Source organism: Mustela nivalis (assembly GCF_964662115.1).
Source record: "Mustela nivalis genome assembly, chromosome: 8".
Classification (NCBI taxonomy): Eukaryota; Metazoa; Chordata; class Mammalia; order Carnivora; family Mustelidae; genus Mustela; species Mustela nivalis.
In genome coordinates, this window is record NC_139027.1 from 72675685 (window position 1) to 72698832 (window position 23148).

The 23148-nt window shown below is 47.0% G+C and overlaps 1 long non-coding RNA gene and 1 pseudogene across 4 annotated transcripts in view; both read right to left on the minus strand.

The window, feature by feature from the left end:
• LOC309872582 overlaps positions 1-23148 on the minus strand; it is a 109559-nt gene that overhangs the window by 76824 nt on the left and 9587 nt on the right. The window contains exon 2 of one of the 3 annotated variants that reach the window (XR_014315975.1): positions 13037-13104. The exons of the other annotated variants lie outside the window; for them this stretch is intronic. This is a non-coding gene — a long non-coding RNA (uncharacterized lncRNA). The remainder of the gene's footprint in view (positions 1-13036; positions 13105-23148) is intronic. 3 annotated transcript variants of the gene reach the window in all.
• Positions 21558-22388, minus strand: LOC309871942 (uracil-DNA glycosylase pseudogene; annotated as a pseudogene). The gene has a single exon. The product of its transcript is annotated as a uracil-DNA glycosylase pseudogene (transcript).

Sequence of the window (23148 nt, forward strand, 5' to 3'; positions counted from 1 at the left end):
TTTTTTTAAAGATTTTTCATTTATTCATTTAAGAGAAAGAGAGAGCACAAGTGAGAACATGAGCAAGGGAGAGGGTTTAAGGGAGAGGGAGAAACAGGCTTCCTACTGAGCAGGGAGCCTAACTCGAGGCTCAATCCCAGGATCCCGGGATCATGACCCCAGCCGAAGGCAGACACTTCACTGACTGAACCACTCGGGTGTCCCTACTTTCTTTTTCTCTAGTTCCACAAATGGGTTCACAGAGGGACCTAAAATCTGGCTTCAGCCAAGGGCAAACCCAAAGGGGTGGTGAAGAAACAAGTTGGAAAGGACCTGGTCCCTCACTGGCTAAGGGCCCCAAAGCTACCTGCCAAGCAGGGGTGCACACCTGAGATGGCACCTTAGGCAGGCTTACTTGGAACAGACTCTGTCCTGGAGGGTTATTGGGGTACACTCTTGGGACAGCACCTGTAAGTTTGAACTGCTGTGAACTGAACCATAAGCTGAACTGCTGTGAAGTCAGACAAGAGGCTTCAGCTGATCCAGTGGGGAGCTCTGGAGTTAGGTTGGTCCTTCAGAGTCACCCTAGACTGAGACAAGGGGGTGGGATTGTTGAACTCCCTATCTATCCGCCCTTCTTGGATGTCCCCACAAAAGGGCATCGCTTGGATGAGGCAGATCTCTTTGGCAAGGGCAATTCCCAGACACCGGCTCAGCTGTGAGCCCTCAACAACAGCCCTCTCCAGCATCTGGGCAAATGGTGCCTCAATCCTGAAAGGGGACCCTGGGCGGTGCCCCACAGCACTGGCTGCAGACTGTCCTAGGGAGAAACTTCTGTGCTCTCTAAGTCACTGTTGGGTTGCTGGGTCTCTTTATCACAGCTGCCTCTCCTCAGCCCAATCTAATAAACCCTCTGCTGGTTTATGGGTGTTAATTCTGCCCTCAACCAGAAAGAAAGTGTCTCAGACGTGCCCTAGGTCAGTGGTTTGCAGAATGTGGTCCCCAGACCAGCAGCATCAGCATCACCTGGGAAACCGTTTTCACTGCAAATCTCACACCTTACCCTGGACCTACTAAACCAGAAACTCTGCAGATGGGGCCCAGCGATGTGTGTTCCCACAAGACTGAGAACCATTGCACTGTGTTTTCTTTCTTCTAGACTTGCAGCACCAACCACAGAGCACACTGGCATGGAGGCAGATTTACATCAGCCTCTCCGTGAAGTCCTGGGGCTATGCTTTAAGATGCTCATAGCCTGGGGTGCCTGGGTGGCTCAGTCAGTTAAGTGTCTGACTCAGGACTTCCGCTCACATCCTGATCTCACAGGTCTTGAAATAGAGCCCTGCATCAGGCTCCATGCTAGGCAGGGAGTCTGCTTCAGATTCTCTCTCTCTCCCTCTCCCACTGCTCCTCCTCTGACTCGGGCATGTGAGCATGCACACTCTCTCCCTTTAAAGTAAATCTTTAAAAGCAAAATAAACATGCTCACACAGCCTGCTCTTCCCCTGCTGTCTGGGTCCCCACTCTTCCCACCATCACTATTCACCACCTCCCCTCCTCTGCCTGTAAGAAGGACTGTGGGGTTTTGGGGCCAGGCCGATCCGGCTTGCCCTGCCAGCTGTGTTGGCTGCTGGTGGCTACTGCCTGACTGACCTCGGAAAATGGCTTGCTGGGCCTCACAGTCCTCATTAGACAATGGGGTAAGATCCTCTCTACCTAGTTACTGTGAGACCAACATGAGAAAACTTACTTCAGTGTGTACCACTGCCTGGTACTCCACAGTCTACAACTATAAGCTCCAACTATCCTGCTTTGTTCCAATACAGATTTCTGAGATGAGATCTCAGGGCAAATCACCAGTGACTAAAGGATGGTGGCCCTCCCAGGGGAACTGGCATTTCAGTGGCAGCCCAAGGATCAGATTATAACTTTTTTTTTTTTTTTTTAAGTTGGGTGGTGTTGAGGAGAGGTGAGGCTTCCTTCCCAGCTCCTGGAAGCACTGTGCCCGCGGCGCTCTCTCCCAGGTCTGGACTCCTGGTGACCTTTCCCCAGCAGCCTCTGACCTTGAGAAACCTCTGTTCTTCTAACAAGTGTCTCTTTATTTCTTCTCTCTCTCTCTTTTTAAGATTTTATTTTTATTTATTTGACAGACAGAGACACAGCAAGAGAGGGAACACAAGCAGGGGGAGCGGGAGTGGGAGAAGCAGGCTTCCTGCCGAGCAAGGAGCCCAATATGTGGCTCTATCCCAGGACCCTGGAATCATGACCTGAGCTGAAAGTAGATGCTTAATGACTGAGCCACCCAGATGCCCCTCTTTATTTCTTTTTAAATTTTTTATTTATTTTAGTAATCTCTACACCAACATGGAGCTTGCACTCATGATCCCAAGACCGAAAGTCACACGCCCCTCTGACTGAGCCAGCCAGGCACCTCAATAAGTGCCTGAGATGAGGTCTGTCCTCTATATAGACAGCTGGGCAAACCAGTCTGGCTTCAGGAGTGATGTCTGCAGCTGTCAGATGAGCCTTGAGTGCCCCATCTGCATCAGAGCAGAGATCCTCTGTAGACCTGCTTCTTTTCTCTGAGAGTTGAAAATCATCCCAAGATTTCTAGGATACCCCATAGCCCAGATCTTGTGGTTTTCCAAGGTCAGCCTGACCCAAAAATGGAAAGCAAGGAATTTCAGGGACACCAAAAAGCCCCTTTACCCCTAAGAATCACCCTTGAGCTGCTAGTTGAGAGCTGATAGTCTTTAACTCTGGGGCAATACCTTCCATTCTGCACTGGGAGGACAGAAACCTGAAGGGGAAAGGCCGAGTAGTTTCCATTTCATCAAAGGTGAAGTGACTAATGGCAGGCCTTTCCTGAGTGCCCATCCTGGTAGATGGGAGCCTTGGGCAGCTGAAGAGGGAGGGTGCCCAGATCAAATCAGTCACAGATTTAAGTTCATTGATCATATCTCATCACCCAGCATGATGCTGGCATTTCATTCCAACTCTTGCTTTTCTCTGAGATCTTCATGAATTTTGTAAGCTAGCTTTCTGCACTCTTTGTCAGTAGCCAGTAATAGGAGGAATTAATGCCTCTCACCATATCCACAGCCAGTCCACCCTCCACAACACTGCTCTGAGATGCTGCATGCCTGAGAAGTTCAAGGATGCATCCAGGAAGGCAGGCCTTGCAATGTCTTTCTTCAGGGCAGCCCAGTGAAGTAGGCATCACTCAATTCTGTTCAGGAATGTCCTTCAGAGATTCTGTGCAATGTCCCAGGCAGAAAACCTGGAACCTTCTGCCATGTCAGTGCCAGTTGTGACTGTCTATATTTGGACAGAGTGTTTTGAGACTGGGAGAGCTCTTTACCATGCATCTCACCTGTCCACCAGCACCCTCCTGTGAGGAAGGGAAGGCAGGCTTAGACAGGGAAGCAGACTCAGAGAGGCTAAGGGATTTGCCCCAGTTACACAGCTAGTAAGAGGTGAATTGGGGCTTAGTCCAGGACTTCTATCTCCAAATCTGGTGCATTCCCCATTGCCCATGACAGCAGCAAAGCTCAGAGCAGATCTGCTCACTCCCATGGCATCCACCAAAGAGGAAGAGAAAGGAGGGAGGTCTGGGCTGAATACGACTCTGGAATCCAGTGGAAGAACCTGCTCTATCTCCCCTTTGCTGGTCCTCTTTCTTCTGGCTTGCCCAGACACATGCCTGGGGATTTTACAATGGCTTTCCCTTATGGTTTGGGATTGTTCATTACTTTTCCAAGGAGACAGAGGTCTGGGATTAGGTGAGTGATCTCTCCAGAGAAGGCACTCTGCATTTTAAGACTTTTCTCCATGGAAGGCTCCAAGATGGATCAGAAGAAAAGAGTACTGATTTGAAGACATATGGAATCTAGCCATGGGGGTCCCATGCCTGGGACATGTGGCAGAAGCTCACGGTTGCCTCAGGGATACCACTGAATGATTATGTATAGTCCTGTGAGTACCAACGCCCTGCCACACCCCTCTGGAAGGGGGTGTGGGTATGGCTCAACTGTTGGACCACCAGGCACCAGTGGCAAACTGACCCTAAGTGTTCCTGCCTCCAATGGGGTCTCTTCAGACAAGTCTAGTCATAGTTACATTGAGGAAACTGGGGCAGCTTGACAAACTCTTCTCCCTGTGATGTCAGAACTGGAGTCCGGCTGACTCCTTCAGAGACAGCAGAGGACATGGCTGCTCTAGCTGGGAACAGCATCTCATGAGCACCCCAATGCTCTAGGACCCCCTCAGGGAGCCCTTTATTCAGAGTCATTCTGGGAGATATACCATGATGGTGAGAGAGGGTCTGAGTGCCTATGAAGTTTGGGCAGGAAGAGAAAAACTTCTAGATGCAGCATAAAAAAACCTTATCTTGTAGCAGAAAAATCTATTCCATGACACCGTCCTAACAAATATATGAAACAATCTTCTTGGGGTCGGCTGGTGGGGAGTACACTCTCTAGCTGTTTTATGCCCACCTTCCATGAACATGTTTGCTCAGACAAGCTAGTTCATATACGCAAAACACTACAGTTTTCACGGCCCAACAAAGATCTTTAAATACATTTTGGCAGGGGTGCCTGGCTGGTTCAGTAGGTTAAGCGTCTGCCTTCAGCTCAGGTTATGATCTCAGGGTCCTGAGATCAAGCCCCTCGTGGGGCTCCCTGACCAGTGGGGAGGCTGCTTCTCCCTCTGCCTCCTCCCCGCTGCTCATGCTATGTCTCTGTCTCTGTCCCTGTCTCTCTCTCTTTTATTTATTTTTTTTTAAAGATTTTATTTATTTATTTGACAGAGAGAGATCACAAGTAAGCAGAGAGGCAGGCAGAGAGAGGAGGAAGCAGGCTCCTGGCTGAGCAGAGAGCCGGATGCGGGGCTTGATCCCAGGACCCTGGGATCATGACCTGAGCTGAAGGCAGAGGCTTTAACCCACTGAGCCACCCAGGCGCCCCTCTCTCTCTTTTAAATAAATAAATAAAAGCTTAAAAAATAAACTAAAAATAAATACCTTTTGGTAGCTATAATCAAAACCTTATTCAGACTCCTCTTCAGCAGACAGAGACCTCTTCATTTTGCATGCATATATGATCATGGGCAAAAACCAGCTGGCCAATTTCCAGTCTGTGTTGGATTAAAACAAATCATGGGTAAGTAATGGCATGATTTAGGGGAGGGTCACTGGTCCATCCCTTCAGTGGTCAGAGATCATAAGGATTTGAGAGATGGATATGCCAGGTTGGGCCAGCTCTTGGTTACAAATGAGCCTCTAGCTGACTTTGAGTTCACATTTTCTGTCACTTAATGTTCACTAAAAGACTGAGATGTCTGTAATCACATGAGGTAAGGGACAGGGCTATAATTCACCTTGCCTTCTGATCTATCAGTATTCTGTTTTATCATCCTGGAACAGACTCTGTTGGTACATCTCCCAGAGCTCCCAGATCTACCCCTGAGTGTTTCTATGCACCTTTTGTCCAAATTCCATGCGCCTTTATTTTGAACACCCCATATCAGCGACTGTCTTAGAAAGATATCCTTTAAGTCACTACCTCCCCAGCAGCAAGCACATGGGAGTTCCTTCCTGCTGTGGCAGCCCACAGCCAATGACAGATTGGTGCAGAATCGTGGCAAAGATGATCATTCCCAAGAAGGGCCACAGCAGTATCTCTTGTCCCAAATGTTCTTCCAGAACTTGGTTGCTGCCCCCAACAAGAGGTGGAGTCTAGGGTCGCCTGCCTGGCTTGGTCAGTAGAGCATGTGACTCTTGGTCTTGGGATCATGAGTTAAAGTCTGACGTTGGGTGTGGAGTTTACTTTAAAAAGGGGGGGGGGCTGGAGTCTATTTCTCACCCTTTATGACTATCTCAACACAGAATGTGGTGAAAAAGGAGGCTTTAGGATTTATGAGGCGAGGCCACGAACGGCAATACCGTTTCCAGCAGCCTCTCTCTCTGTCTCCGGACACTTGGTCTTGGAGCTCAGCCACCACTTGTGAGGAGGCCCAGGCCACATGGGGAAGGGATGGGTGAATCTGCTGTTCTCAGCCTCAGCTGCAGCCAGGATGAACGGCCAGATGTGTGAGTGAGAAAGCCTCGGGAGGATTCCACGCCCAGGCTTCCAGCAGCTCCAGCTGACACTGAGTGGAAAAGAGATGAGCTGTCCCCACTAAGTCCTGCTCAAAATGAAGATTCATGAGAAAAAAGGAGTGTCATTGTTTTAAGTCACTATGTTTAGGGATGGTAAAAAGTGCAGCAACAGATATCTGATAGAGATTGGGGCACTACCATAACGAAGGCTAAAATGGGGGCCTTTGAGACTGGGTGGCAGATGAGGCCAGAAGGGCCTTGGGGAAAGGGCCGGTGCCAAGCCAGTGGCTTCCAAGAGGCTGGATGGCCCTGACAGCTCCTAGCTGTACTCCCGTTCCATATGCTCTTCCGGAACGAAGCCCCTGCCCACAGAAACACTGATTTCCCCAGGCCCCTGAAACTGGGCAGGCCCCCATTCTGCCTGGTTGAGGAGAGCAAAATTAATACTGTCCTTGTGCTAAACCACTGTGGGGGAGGGGTGAGGAAAGGGCTCCCTCGAGAAACTATCAGTCACTCTAAACAAACAAATGCTTCCGAGGGTGCCTGGGTGGCAGTCGGTGAAGTGCCCCACTCTGGAGTTTGGCTCTGGTCATGATCTCAGGGCCCTGAGATGAAGCCTCCTGTGGGACTCCATACTCAGTGGGGAGTCTGCTTGAGATTCTCTCCCTCTGCCCCTCCCTCTACTCATGCACACACACACTCTCTCTCTCTCCAATAAACAGATGAAATAAAATTTTTTATTTTATCTTATTTTATTTTATTCTATTTATTTCACAGAGATAGAGAGAGCACAAGTAGGCAGAGCTGGAGGCAGAGGGAGAGGGAGAAACAGGCTCTCTGCTGAGCAGGGAGCCCGATGAGGGGCTCAATCCCAGGACCTTGGGATCATGACCCGAGCCAAAGGCAGCCGCTTAACTGACTCACCCAAGTGTCCCAATGAAACGAAACTTAAAAAAAAAAATGCTTAAAACACTGAAGCATTACCATTCTCTTGCTGGACCAATGTTATCCATAGGCCACAGTTTTGAGTGGGACCTGAGCAGTTACAGACGCCTGAGGAGGTTTTTCTCAGGACAGTTGGGACAATTTGAACCCAATTACAGAGTGGCTCTGCTTAAACTTTGTGATTGCCAGTCTATACCCTCCAAAGAGAGTGGCCTCACAGCCTGTGCCCTGATCCACCTGTCCCTGTTCATGGTGTTTGTTCTGAGTTTGCAGACGGCGGTCCCCTCCCCCACCCATTCCTTCCTCACTACATCAGAGCTCCTCTATTGACTGCTTAATGTAATTCTGAATTCTTTTCATGTTCTCCAGATCTGGCAGGGCCACACCTCTTGCATATATTTAAATCCAATTGGATTCTAAGCATCCCTCCTGTCTTTGTCTGGCTCCCACCGAGGCCATTTCGATGACAGAAGGCACAAAGCATCATTTATAACATCATTTATAACAGCCTAACAATTGGAAACGAAAGAAATGGCCAGTAAAGAAATGATTGCACTTGAGTTAGGTCACACACACGGTAGAGCAGCGAAGGGGTGGGAAGCACTGACGAGGCTTATCCAGCCCCAGGGAAGCCTCAGGGATGGCTGGGGCATGGGAGAGCCCAGGAGCAATGCAGCAGTTGGGACTGGGTGGCCTGTGGAGGAGCTATAACTCACAGCTCCTGGAGTCAGTGGCTGGCCCCACACAGCGAAGTCTGACCACTGCCAGGGAGAGGAGAGCAGCGGTGGGCGGGGCAAACCTGGGCGTGTTTCCTGCACATCTGCTCGCAGGTGTGCAAAGGCCCACGGAACAGAGGCCGAGGACCGACCCCCTATCCGTGCCCTGAACTTGAGGTGCAGAAACCCAGTGACTAGAACAGGTCTGCAATCTGGGTCTCCCTCACAGGGAAAGGCTGGATGAACTTGTTCATACTGAGGGTCAGGGGTGGCTCTGGGATGTCTGCGTAGGAAGGGCTTGGGAAGCGCAATCTGCTTGGAAGGAGGAAGCCGCTGGGTGTGGGCAGAAGCCGTTAGCCTATCACGTGCGGCATTTTTATTTGTAAATGGAGATTATAGCTCACCACCCTCTCTGCAATCCTCTGAGCTCCCTCTGTTAGAGACTGGAAGCATAGAGACGGCCCTGCCTTAGCCACCAAAGAAGAGCCTCAGATGGTGGGGTTTGAGTCCCGGAGGTAGGGGCAGAAAACTGGACTTGATGGGCGAGGTGAGGTCACTTGAGAGCAGAAATTCAGGCTCCAGTCCCTCTTAGCAGAAGACCTTCTCTGGCCAAGGGAGCACAGAGGTTGGCAAGAGTGGCCAGGCATCACTTTCCAGTTTGAGAAAGCTGAGCGAGAAGATCACATGGACAGGCAGTGCTCTCTAGAAGGCCTGAGAGTGGGTCACCTGTTCCTCTGCAACACAAGACTCTCAGCTCTGTTTATCTTCTAGGAATGGAAGTGGGATGGACACAGGTATGGGCTCAAATCCCACCCACAACATTCACATGCTATGGGACTTGGAGAGTTACTTAGGCTCTCTGAGTCTCCATGTCACCATCTATAATTAGGGTATTGGAACTCCAGACTTCTTGATGTTTGAGTTAGAAACAAATTTTACAAGGAAACAAATGTTTATAGACCAAGCAAAAAATGTGCCGTGTGTGTGTGTGTGTGTGTGTGTGTATCTGTGTGTTGTCTGGCATAGATATCAGAGCTCTCATTAAGTGAGAACTTCTATTAATTATTATTAGTTAATAAATTTTATTTATTTATTTATTTATTTTTTTAAATTTTTTAAATTTATTTTTACATTTTATATTTATTTTTAATTTTTAAGATTTATTTGAGGAGCACGTGGGTGGCTCAGTCGTTAAGCGTCTGCCTTCCCTGGGGTCATGATCCCAGGGTCCTGGGATTGAGCCCCACATCAGGCTCCCTGTTCCGCAGAAGCCTGTTTCTCCCTCTCCCACTCCCCCTACTTGTGTTCCCTCTCTCACTGTGTCTCTCTGTGTCAAATAAATAAACAAAATCTTAAAAAAAAAAAAAAAGATTTATTTGAGAGAGAGAGCATGAGCAGGGTGAGTGGGAGAGGAGGCAAAGAATCTCAAGCAGACTTCCTGCCACGCATGGGGCCAGAGGCAGAGCCTGAAGTGGGACTCGATCTCATGACCCTGAGATCGTGACCTGAGCCAAAATTAAAAGTCAGACATTTAACCAACCAAACCACCCAGGAGCCCTTATATAATAAATTATTTTAAGCAGAACTAATGAAGATGAAATCAAGTTGTAAATAAAACCCCTGGTTAAACCTAAGGAACAGAAGATGACTGGGTGGGCTTGAATCGTTAGTTACATTTCATAGATAAATAGGATTTGAACTGATGTTTAAGGGGAGCTGAGATCTGAGCATATGAGTCTGGGAAGGGCAGGATGGGGCACATGTGAGCAAAGGCTTTGGGGTTGGGAGCATGCTGGGCCAGTAAGAAAACTAGTCTAGGTAGAATAGAGTGTTGGGAACCTGTGGGGAAGGAACAGATGTTGGGTTTCCTTGAGTACCATGTCAAGGAGTTTGAACCTTATCCTGAGGTACTGGGGAATCACAGATGGTTCTTGAGCAAGAGAGGAACTTGATTAATACAGTGAACATAAGGATAAATCTAGCCCACCCCCTGCAGAAATTTTTTGGAGGTAAGAGTCCAGAGGCATGGAGCCTGGCATCCATGGCTTTAACCTGCAGGAGGGGATGCGGTCTGGGTGAGGGGAACCGACCAATCTTAGAAAGGAAGAATCCACACATGTCCTTCTGGGCTCCAGACTTACCCTACCTTATGCTACTTCTTGGCTTTAGGTACCAACAGCACAGATCTGGCTACTTCTCACCTGTGGGTGTTTTCCTGGAAAAACTTAGGGTGGTATCCAAGAAAATGATTCAGAGGACACATCCAGATGGGAGATGATGAGGGCACATCAGGTGGGACATGCACAAAGCTGCGTATGAGGAAGGGGCTGGCTTTCTGCAGGATAGGCTCAGCCCTACTTTTGTCAGTGTCATTGTCAGACCCAAGTTGGGCCTGAAGCTCCATGGATGGGATGGCAGGTGTGCAGGATGGCAGCCAGAAAAGCTCACCAATCCCCAAGCAGCAGTCGTACGATGATTTCTAGCAGGAAGAGTGGGCAGGTGCTGATACTACAAGCTCATCACCACCTCCATGTTTCCAGCAAGTGGCCCCTGATGGGGGGGGGGGTATTTGCTATCAACCAGAATGACTCTTGTTACAGGTGTGGAGCTCACCTAGTAGGTGACCGTTCTATGATAAGAGATGTGGAAGCACATATACCCTGTAGAGACCTGGACCCTGAAAGCGACCCAACTGCTGAGAGCAATCAAAGATCCAAACAGATGGAGACAGAGACTGTGCTTATGGCTCATAAGACTCAATGCTGTGAAAATGTCAATTCTCCCTAAATTGTTCCATGGAGTCAATGAAATCCCAATCAAAACCCTGGGAGGCTCTTTTGTAGAAATTGACAAGCTGATTCTAAAATTTACATGGACTAATCAAAACAACTTTGAAAAAGAGGAACAAAGCCGGAGGAACACTGCCTGACTTTATTATAAAGTTACTCAAGACGTGCTGATATTGGCATAAAGATAGACAAATAGATCAATGGCACAGAATAGAAAGCCCCAAAATAGACCCACTCATCTATGCACAAGTGATTTTCAACAAAGGTGCAGAGGCATCGCGGAGGAGAAAGAATAGTTTCTTTTTTTTTTTTCATCAAACGGTGCAGGAACAACTGGAGAGCCAAATGCAATAGAATGAACTTCAATTCATGCCTCTCACCCTATGAAAAAGCGGCCTTGAAATGAATCATAGACTTAAATGTAAAGCCTACAACTATAACACTTGTAGAAGAAAATAGAGGGCCTTGGGTGGCCTTCGGTGAGGCAAGGTTTTCTTTGCTATGACAGTGGATGCATGAAAGAAACTGCTGAATTGGACTTACCAAAATGAAGGATTTCCACTGTTTGTGGGGAGCCGGGCTTGCTCAGTTGGTAGAGCATGGGCTCTTGATCTTGGAGTTGTGAGTTTGAGCCCCATGTTGGGTGGAGAGATAGCTTAAAAATAAAATCTTTAAAAAAAAAAAAAAAAGAGTTTCTGCTGTTTGAAAGACACTGTAAAGAGAATGAAAAGATCGGGGTGCCTGGGTGGCTCAGTTAGTTAAACATCTGCATTCAGTTCAGGTCATGATCCTGGTCATGGGGGGTCCTCAGGGGAGCTTCAGGGTCCTCAGGGGAGTCTGCTTCTCCCTCTCCCTCAGCTCCTCCTCCTGCTTGTGCACTCTCTCTCTCTCTCTCAAATAAGTAAATAAAATCTTTTTTAAAAAAGAGAATGAAAAGATAAGCCGCAGATTAGGTGAAAATATTGCAAATCACTGGTCGGATAAAAGACATGTATCTGGTATATAACGTGAACTCTCAAAACGCAAGAAAATCAGCAATGCAATGTTTTTAAAACTTGGCAAAGACTTGACAGGCACTTCTCGGAAGAAGGCACAGAGGGCAAATAAACACAAGAAAAGCTGCTCAGCATCACAGGTCATTGAGAAATGGAGACTAAAATCATGATGAGTGACACCACTACACAGCTATAATGGCTGAAATTAAGAAGGGGGGACCATACCCATGGTTAGAAAGGCTGTGAAACAACTGGACCTCTCATACACTGCTGGCAGAAGTGGACATGGTACAATCACACTAGAAAACAGTCTGTTAGTTTCTTGTAAGCTAAACACACATCTACCATCTGATCCCATCATCCCAGCCTTAGGTATTTACTCAAGAAACCAAAGCATATGTCCCTTCAAAGACTTGTAGACAAGTGTTCCACAGAGCTTTATTTGTAGTAATTCCAAACTAGAAACACTCCAAATGTCAATCAACTGGGGAATGGAGAAACAAATTGTCACACCTACATATAATGGACCACTACTCAGCAATAAAAAGGAATGAACTATCAATACAACCAACAATACAGACAAGCCTCAAAATAATTATGCCAGGGGTGCCTGGGTGGCTCAGTGGATTGAGCTGCTGCCTTCAGCTCGGGTCGTGATCTCAGTGTCCTGGAATGGAGCCCCGTGTCAGGCTCTTTGCTCAGTGGGGAGCCTGCTTCTCTCTCTCTCTCTCTGCCTGACTCTCTGCCTACTTGTGATCTCTCTCTCTCTGTCAAATAAATAAATAAATAAATAAAATCTTAAAAAAAAAAATTATGCCAAGTTAAAAGAAGCCACACACCTGAAAGAGCACATACTGTTTCATTCTAGAAAATGCAACTAAGAGTACCTGGCTGGCTCAGGTCAATAGAGGGTGCAACTCTTAATATCAAGGTCAGAAGTTTAAGCCCCATGTTGGATAAAGAGTTTATGATAAAATAAAACAACAGGGGCGCCTGGGTGGCTCAGTGGGTTAAGCCGCTGCCTTCGGCTCAGGTCATGATCTCGGGGTCCTGGGATCGAGTCCCACATCGGGCTCTCTGCTCAGCAGGGAGCCTGCTTCCCTTCCTCTCTCTCTCTCTCTGCCTGTCGCTCTGCCTACTTGTGATCTCTCTCTGTCAAATAAATAAATAAAATCTTTTAAAAAAAAATTAAAAAAAAAATAAAACAACAGAAAAAGAAAATGCAACTAATCTGTAGTTTTGTCTGTGATTTCCTGGAGGTAGGTACAGAAGGAGGGCCAGGAGGGGGAGTTACGAAGGGGCACACGAGGAAACTTAGAAGGATGCTGTTCACTATCTTTCTGGTGGTATTTTCACAGATATGTAAGAACACATGTAAGAACTCAAGAAATTGCACACTCTATATGTGCGCAGTTTGTTGCTTGTAGATTATACTTTGATAAACCGTTTGGGGGATAAAACAAACCTCCAAAGTCTCTGCATTTCATGTGGAGTAAAAGCCAAAGTTCTTACCCCAGCAAAACTGCATGGCAGATGGCCCTACATTCACAATGCTCCCTCCTCAGCTCCCAGAACAGGGCCTGGAACACAGAAAGAGTTATGGAACACAGAAAGAGTTTATTGCTGAGTAGTGGTCCATTATATGTAGGTGTGACAATTTGTTTCTCCATTCCCCAGTTGATTGACATTTGGAGTGTTTCTAGTTTGGAATTACTACAAATAAAGCTCTGTGGAACACTTGTCTACAAGTCTTTGAAGGGACATATGCTTTGGTTTCTTGAGTAAATACCTAAGGCTGGGATGATGGGATCAGATGGTAGATGTGTGTTTAGCTTACAAGTGTTTGTCAAGTGACTGCCTCAAAGGCCCACAATTAATCTAAGTTGTTTAATAATTGTATTGTTTAATATATATAATATATATAACATATATATATAATATAGCATATATAATATAACATATATAATATATAATATAGCATATTATATTGTTTAATAATTAATAAGAACTTGGGGATTCTCAAATGATCAAACATTGAGTTACTGTATGACCCAGCAATTTTTCACCTAGATATATTCCCAAGAGAAATGAAAACATGTCCTTCAAAAAATTGTTCATAATTGCCAAAAGGTACAAATAAACCAAATGTCCAATGAATAAAGAATACACAGAAAATCCATACCACAGAAGGTTATTTGGCCATAAAAAGAAACTACATATCACAAGATGGATGAACCCTGAAAACATCACTCTAAGTGACATCAGCCAGTCACAAGAGAGCCCACTATTAAATGATGCTGTTTATATGGAAAGTCCAGATTAAGCAAATCTAGGGAGATAGAAAGTAGAGTTGCTTCTTGGGTGTTGTTAGGAAGATGGCAGAGAATAGCTAAAGGGTACTGGGTTTCTTTTGGGGGTGATGAAGATGTTCGAAAGTTGTGATCATGGCGTTACCTATCTGTGAATATACTAAAAACCACTGAATCATCATTTAAATGTGTACATTGTATGGTATAATGATTATGGCTCAGTAAAGCTATTTAAAAATAAAGAACACAGTATTGGGAAAGGCACAGCTCTCGCTCAGATTTTGAATGGAGGATAGTAAGCCCTTGTTACCGTCAGTTCACTGGTACGGTTAGGACCCTACCAAGGGCTCCCTGAGAATGGACATGACCCAATGCACCCAGCAGTGAAGAGGCCGAGGGCCCAGAGAGGGCACTGGAGTTGCTTAGGCCACACTGGTGGTGAGCCCTGAATAGAGCTAGAGCTCATCCTCTTGGGACAAGCAAATAACAGCATGTCACTTGCAGCCCTACAGCCTACAGCTGGGACTCTCTCTGCTTCCCTGAGCTGTACTGAGCTACATGATGTCCCCCAATTGCCTCACAATGATAATACCTTCTATTTATACCAAATACCTTTCCTCTCAGGAGAGCACCCTGTTTTCCCAACACTGAATCATTAAGCCAGCCAGACTGAATTGAATTAAAATTCACAGCAGCCACTCACAACAAGTCTCCCCCTTTCCCTTTCCTGTCCACTCCTCCATGCACTGCTGGGATGCTCAGAGCAAAACAGGCAAGTCAAGAACATTGGTCTTCTACACACCTGCCCCACTTGAGGTACCTCTCCCCTGATTCTGCTCCAGACCAGGGGTGGGGTTGGGGGTTGTGTCACTCCAGGGCCCTTTTAGCATGGGAAAAATGTGGGAGCGACAGGTCTCCAAGTGTGACATTGCCCTTTCCATAAACATTTAAATCATCAAAACTCAAAGGTGAGGACTGCTAGTGATGAGATTTCAGGCAGCCAAGAGAAACATATTGAGGGTGCCACTGGAACTTGCTCTAATTCTTAGGCTATACCACAGAGGCTGCTATCTATTTTCCTACGCAAAAGCTCAACACAGGCTCCTGGGCACCATGGTCAGAGGGTTCTCCCCGGGGTTGAGCCTCCTGGCTCACTGGAGAAATGAGAAGGAAGGGGCTCATGGGTTCTGCTAGCCCTTTCCCCTCAGTAGAGATCCAACTGGCCCTGGGCAGTCCATAGCCCTGGCCTGAGGGACTGAGAGCGGGGAGGAATCCAGGAAGGAACTGCATGGATCAAAGACTGGACTGATGGATGGATGTCCCATATGCACCCCTACCACACACAACCTTACCATCTCTGTACCTTTATCCTGCTCTGCTAGTTGGCACTGTCCCTGGGAGCCACAGGGTTAAAGATGATGTTAAGAGCATGCTAGGGGCAGGGGTCTCCTACGTGAGTGCCCACTCTTGACACTGCAACTCACAGTCAAGTCATCAGGAGTGAGTCCTTCCGATAGGCACTGCATGCCTACCTCAGAGGCCGCGTGATGTGGGCAAAAACACACCCCCGCCCTAGCTGGGCAGATGCGGAGGGCTGGTTAGGGGAGAGCCCAAGAGCTCCTCCCTGGGCAAGGTGGGGCCACATGGCACAAAATCTTCAGAGGATGCACTCCTAATTAATAGTTTTCACCACAGAGCCTGGGATCTCAGGGTGAAAAACTGCTTAGGGGTCATTTACTCATCCTCCTACCTCCACCTCCCTCATCCATCTCCTGAATCCCCTTGTCAACATCAGTAGCACTAAAAGAAGAGCTCCAGTGTCCACCTTCTCCACTATGGTCTTGTACACCCCCCTTCCGTCCTTCATTACTAAGGCCTCTGGGTGCTGCCCATGGTCAAAGGCATTTACCGCATCAGTCGCCTTGGTAATGTCCAGACCTTGAGAGGATACCCAAGGGATGGGCTAATGGAGCCACAGAGATCACACACACAAAAAAAACATTTTTCAATAAGACAATTTATTGGCCCTCTGAAAAGCAGGGGTCTGTGGCATGAATACAACATTCCCCAAACCACACATGCCTCCTCTCCCACAGAGAGAGAGGGTCTCCAAGCATTGGCTTCTGTCATGTCATGTTCCAAAGACCAGTTCAAGACCTTTAGATTTTCTATATGGAAACTTAGAAAGATTTAGATGTTGAGAATCATTATGAAACTGCAATTAGAGGGGTATCCAGGCTTTCGGCTTGGGTCATGGTCCCAGGGTCCTGGGGTTGAGGCCCTCATCAGAATCCCTGCTCAGCAGAGAGCCTGCTTCTCTCTCTCCTCCCTACTCATGCTCTCTCTCACTACTCTTTCTCTCTGTCTCATAGATAAAAAGAAGAAAAGAAAAGAAACTGCACTTAGAAAATTGTGACTCTGTTGGATTTATAAGATTTGGGTAATAAAAATAATAATAGCAATAGAAACAATACACCTTACTCTATTACAGCATTTTGAGTGTGTCAGATATATATGTCATAAAACAGAGTGAATGTTTGATTAGAGTAACAGAATATCAGACAGAGGCATTCTCAGGTGGATACTTAGTATGCAAAGGCCAGGTTCCAGGACAGCTGTCTGCACGTGTACATAGACAGACACACACACAGACATGTACCTCAAATGCTGCTCAGCCCTCCAAGGTCCCTGGCAATGGGCACATGGGGGCACCCGGCCACACTGCTGTCAATGCAGATGAACTTGGCAGCTGTGAGCTGAGCATTTAAACAGAGAGCCACCTCCCCCAGAGCCCTCTGGAGTCCCAACATCACTAGGGGCCACCTGTGGGAGCATATCTCATCAGGCATCTGCCAGCTGTGGGAGCACACATCATCACACTCTGCAAACGGCAGCTGCAGGAAGGCACTGGTGCTAATGAGTGCCCCCTGCAGACAGCCAGTCAAAGCCAGCATGCGCACACAAAGTGTGGGGAGGAGGGGCCAGAGAGGGTGGCTTGGATGATTGCCATACCTCTGACCAACTGCGAAATCCTAAGCTTTTATGGAAGTTTCAGAGAAGGGAAGTTTGGGAGCAAGGTGGGGTGGGAGGCACCCAGCCCCAAGACAGTCAGTGCGATCATCATCCACTCTCATCTGACACCTGAGAAACTCAGACCCAGAGAGAGGAAGGAACTTACTTAAGGTCACATAGTGGGCAGGCAGCAGATAAAGCCCAAGTGTTGTGGCCCTGGTTTGACACTCTCCACGGTCCCCAGGGCCATCGTTCCCATACCTTATGATAGATGGACCCAAAGGCCTGGGTCTGTGGAGAGACAGACCATTCTATGGCCTCAGCCCTCCTTGAAATTCAGCCCAAACTAACCTGCCACCTTTCAGCACTGCTCTGGAGGAGGCCGCCAGGAGGAAGGTATGAATAAACAGACTGAGGGACATCCAGAAGTGCCTCTCCCAACAGCTAGAGAAAGAGGCTGTTCTGGAACATGGGTTCTCAGTGGTCGTAGGGGCAACGGGATGTGGCTCCTCCACTGTGATTGCTCTTGGGTATCAGTCTGCACCATCAGAGTCACCACACCAGTCCAGGAATAATTCCAGACTAGTGACGACCATTCTCCTGAGGGCCCTGGGAACAGTAAAGGGCACAGCCTTGGCATCTCAGCTCTCCCTGAGTCACAGCAAACAATAAAAAGGGGATTTGTGTTCAGCTGCTGTGGAAAAAGAATCTGGCAATTTCTCCAAAAAAGTGGACAAAGAATTCATGTATGACCCAACAATTCCGCTCACAGGCACATACCCAAAAGAATTGAAAACAAGTGTTCAAACACTTGAACAAGGACATGTCAAAAGTCCCAGGTTTAAGTCTCATTTGCCTGAGCCAATGCCATGGCAGATGGATGGAGTGCACTGCTTGGCTAGACTGGGTCTCGCCATCCCTATGGTGGGGATGGGGTCGGACTAGGGGTGAGATGCATAGGAACTGTCCCACCCAAACCAGAGGATTGAGAAGGGGAAAGAGTCTGGATGAGCAAAAACAACAATATCCACTCCAGGACCATGAAGACTGTGACTTCTCATGCCCTTCTCTTTCCTGCTCTCCATCAACTCCTGCCGAGACACTTTTGGACACAGCATGAGGGGAATGATTTCTGTGTATGTGGACCTGACTGCAGGTCTTAGGTTCTTTGGCACAGTCCTTTTAGTCATATTCCCAGGATCATATTTGGATCAGACCATGTGTCTTGACTCCAGGTTAGAAAACATGGTTAGCAGCCCTCACAGCTCCATTGAGTATGTGAGATTTCTCCTAATCACCTCTTTGACCACTGAACAGTCTTTGCTCTACCGGAACAAGCTGACTCTCTGGAGTTTTATTTCAGTAATGAATAATGGATCTGGGTCCAGGAGCACAGAGCTAGTAAGAGAGAGAAAACAAGAGTGCCCTGTTCTCTCTCTCCCTGGGGCTGCCATTTTTCTCACACAGGGTTCAAGTCCTCTCCTGGACCTCCTTCTGCAACCTGTGACCCACCCCGGATCTCCCTTGCTCCCTCTCTCTTGTGTACACAGTTAGAACCACTAGAGTCCCCATTATAGACTTGGTGATAATCAACCAAGGAATATATCCAACATGAGGCATTCATTCCAGGAGGCTTCCATCTCCCAGGGCAGGGAGTGACCCACCTCAGGGACTCCACCCTGTCCCCACTCAGGTCCTGTGGCTGGATGAAGGAATACTGCAGGAACTGCGCTCCTCCATAAGTAAGAAGGTGGGAGCAGCACAGAGGCAGGGAGAATGTGGGAATCAGGCCCTTTGTTCGGGCCCAAGTCAGGCAAGCATCCAACCTATACCCAGAATCTGCTGAGTCTCTACAAAGCTCTTTTAAAAGAACCAATGCTGACCTCCATTGCAGCAAAGAAAGGAAGCCACTGCCTACTTACTTGAAAATTTAATTAACCATCTTTCTCTAGCTCCTTGCCTAAGAAACAGGACACTTCTTTCGAGATGACAAGGGAGATGATTTGCAAGTCTTTTTGAAATGTGGAAGGAATCCAGTGTCCTGGAGGACAGGACAGGAGGTGAATGAGGAATACAGTTTTAGAGAATGCCTGGTAGGATGGAGAGGCTAGGAGCTAGAAAACAAGGTTGACCTCTCTGCCTCCGTTCTGCTCAGCCTACTTAGCATCACTCTGCTCCCTGCTGGCTCTTAACCCTTTAAGCAACCTACCTGGTCCATTCACAAACATATAGAAACAGTCCTTACAGACTGTTCCCTCTCTGCGGGGAAGAAAGCAAATTACACAACAGAAAGCCTTTTACAATCACAAATTCACCTCTTGTGACATCCTATTAATACAGATTTACCTTGGTGAGCTGTATCCTCCATCATGAATGTTTCACTCAAAATTGCATGTTTGTGCTGTTGCCTGCCCCACTAACCCCAAAGCCCCGTGGACTCTATTTGTTGGATGGACTCTGGAGCCCCGCTGCGTGGGTTCAAATTCCAGCTCTGCAATTTGCTAGTTGTGTAATGTTGCACAAAGCAGCTAACCTCTGTGCCTCAATTTTATCAATTGTAAAATGGGGACGATAATAATACCTAGTTTATAGGGTTGTTGTGAGTACTAAAAGTATTAACCTTTCTAAAGCATTTAGAAACACAGTACGTGCCAAGAAAATGTTAATTTAAAACAAATTACTAGTGAAAAAGAAGTGAAGAATGGATTTGAATAGGAACTAGTAGTCTCATTGAGAAGCCAAACCACACATTTACTGATATTTTAAGGGAGGAAGGAAAAAGTAATGAAAATAGACAAAGGAAGGGAAGAGGGGGAACCTAAAAATTTCAGGAAGACCTGCCAATGTGAAATTCAGCTGAAACTTCATTTGGAAGGGTACAATGTCAATAAATGACATTCAATAGATAGATAGATATAAGTATAGATACAGATTTGAAAGTTAGATAAGCTCCATGTCCCAGGTACCTGGGACAGTTGTTCTTGGCACATAGTAGGTGCTCAACAAATGTTTCAATTGATATATTGGGGGGAGATTTAATTGGAAAAATTTTAGACAACCTATAATGTAAAATATCCCATCATCTTTGTGAAATTAAATATGTGTAGAAAGCTAGGTAGAGTGAGCCAGTCAACCGGGCAGTGGAATCATTAAGATAATTAATACCAGAGGCACCTGGCTGGTTCAGTTGGTAGAACATGTGACTCTGGATCTCAGGATCATGAGTTTGAGCCCCACATTGAGTGCACAGATTACTTTAAAAAAAGAAAAGAAGGAAAAAATGATTAACAACAGTAACACTATGGGATAGAATTTGAGGTGATTTTTGTTGTCTTCTTTTTTGCTTTACTGAATTTTTCTTTCTTTTTTTAAGATTTTATTTTTTTATTTGTTAGAGAAAGAGCGCAAGCAGGGGTAGCAGCAGGCAGAGGTAGAAGCAGACTCATCGCTGAGCAAGGAGCCTGATCTGATACAGGACTCGATCCCAGGACCCTGGACCATGACATGAGCCAAAAATAGATGTTTAACCCCCTGAGCCACCCAGGTGTCCCTTGAACTTTTCAATTATTCTATATTAATTACACTGTATTTATACAGTCTTTTTGTTTTTTTTCCTTTTGGAAACCAACAACCTTTTATTCCCAAACTCACTCAGGGTTAACTCTTTCCCTGGCTAACATACATCAACAGCACCTCTAATAGGATCTTGGATGAAGGTACAGACCTAACAAAAATTGTCTCCCCAACAAAGGATATATATATATATATATATATATATATATATATATATGCATAAGTATTTTTAAAACAGCGAAATTCACCAGTGTTGCAGGGGAAAAAAAATCCCCATGTGATTTCAGTCCATAAAAAACAGCCTTTGGCAGTCTGTGCTGTGTTAAAAACTCCAACTCAGGATACACCTCAGAGGAAAGCATTTCCACACTTAAAAAAAATAAAATAAAAAATTCCCCTTTCTCTTTCTTCCAGTTCAACTTCCGCTGCTCACTCCTAGGAACACCCAGAGGATAACTGTAAAAACAAGCCCCAGTTCACTTCCCTCTGACTGTCTGTGAAGGCTCACACAGAGGTTCAGTCCTCAGGAATTTTCATCCCTAAATCCCTAAATTTCTAGGCACTTGCAAATTGTTCTCCTGTGTCCTTCAAGGAGGGGTCCGAGGGCTGGGGCAAGGACCCAGGAAGCCAATAACTGGAATGTCAGCCAGGACAAAGGGAGGGGAGGCTTTCTAGATAAACACACCTGACACCTTACAACCTCAAGTCTAACCTGCCAGGTAAAAACAAGTAGCAGCCGGCTGTACCAAAGAGGTGCTTCTGTCCGCTTTCCCCTTTACCATAAAGGTGATGGAAAAAGTCTCATGACTATTTGACCTCCACTCTCTTCCATATACTGTGACCTCAGGTTTTAGGCCAAAGCCGTGTTGCAAAGACAGTCATATGGTCCCAGGGTAGAACCTTTCGTGCTTCTGTCTGGATCAAGCTGCTACTCTTGGCAAATACTTGGATAGCAGCTTCTAGAAAACTGCTCAGAGACAGTCTTCCAGCTCAGGGTCACGGATCCTTCCAGTTGATGGGCTCCTTGCCAGCCTTCTACAGCAGTGCATTTGTTTGAGAGAAATCCGAAGAACCCTCTGTCCACTCCCCGCGCCCACAGCGACAGCAGGGTGGGGGGTTGGGGGATGGGGCGGGTGGGCTTACACAGCCTGTAGCACATAGTGGGGCTTCCTAAGAATGGCACTGCCTTTCTTCTGAGAGTAAGAGCCCCAGAGCAAGAAGACAGGGGCCAATGGAGTTCTGACTTAGTCAGGACACAACTGCATCAGTAAATTGCTCCCTTCCTCTCTCCTTACGAGAACTAGCCTGATGTGCTTGGACTATGAGGACAGTGTTGAGTAAAAGAACACCTTGCTTGGCCCACCCAGATAAATCTCTGTGAACAGGATGAACAAAACCATCTATGTCCTTAGCTTTTTGTAAATGTTTTCTAAACTTGGAGGCAGTGGAACAGGTCTTCGAACCCTAAAGCAGAGCTCATGGGCTTAGATGGGTCCACCAGACAGATCCTGTCTCAGGGTGACAAACTTCATCTGTTTTAGGGCACACAACACATCTGGGGCAACAGAAAGACTTGGTATGTGGGTAGATAAACAGTGCAATGTTTTCTTTCCTCTGCAACAAATCCCATTAGCTTTATGAAATATGGTTTTCCTGACTCTGCACTCAGTGACATGTTCCAACTGTCGGGGAAACCCACGGGTATGCTGCATGCGGCAAGTCTGAGCAGGGTAGCCTTGTTCCTCTGGACGTGGACCAACTGCCCGGGGCTCAGCGGCGAGGAGGACAATGTGCTGGGGTTCTCCTGCCCTGCTGGGGCCTTCTTGGAGCGGCTGGCCGCCTCATCCCTGCTCTCCTCAGCTACTGCCTGCCAGGCCAGTCCGAGGATGGGACAGCTTGGGACTGTGGGCATGTGGCTTCCTGACAGGACTTGGGGAGAAGAAGGAGCAGAGTGTCTTCTGGTCCATCATCTCAGAGCCCAAGAGAGGAGAGATGAGCTGCCAGGGAACCTGCGGTATCCACCAGCTATGGCGGTCTGAAACTGGCCTATGTATACAGTCTTTAAAAATATGTCAAAACCCACTTGGGACAAATCAGTACACATAGGGTCTTACCTACAGAATTTAAAAATCTGGGCCAGATTTTTAAATAAAAGTTGAAATAGACACTTAAAAATTAAGAAGTGATTTGGAATGGAAAGAGAGGGCCCACAGAGATGTTTAGACAAGGAACACACAGACTTCTGGATGGACAAGAGAATTAGGAGGCAAGCAGTGGTCCCTAGTGGCCTCGTGGCAACTCCTCACTCTAGGATTCTGGGCTTCATTTCCAAGCTCCTTGTAACCAGATAGGCATCAGTGGCTTCATTAATCCTTGAGCATCATGCTGACATAAAGATGACAGGACAAGGGTGCCTGGGTGGCTCAGTGTGTTAAAGCCTCTGCCTTCGGCTCAGGTCATGATCTCAGGGTCCTGGGATTGAGCCCCACATCAGGCTCTCTGCTCATGGGGGAGCCTGCTTCCACCTCTCTCTTTCTGCCTGACTCTCTGCCTATTTGTGAGCTCTGTCAAATAAATAAATAAAATCCTTAAAAAAAAAAAATAAATAAAGATGGGGCACCTGGGTGGCTCAGTGGGTTAAAGCCTCTGCCTTCAGCTCAAGTCATGATCCGATCCCAGGGTCCTGGGATTGAGCCCCACATCAGGCTCTCTGCTCCACGGGGAGCCTGC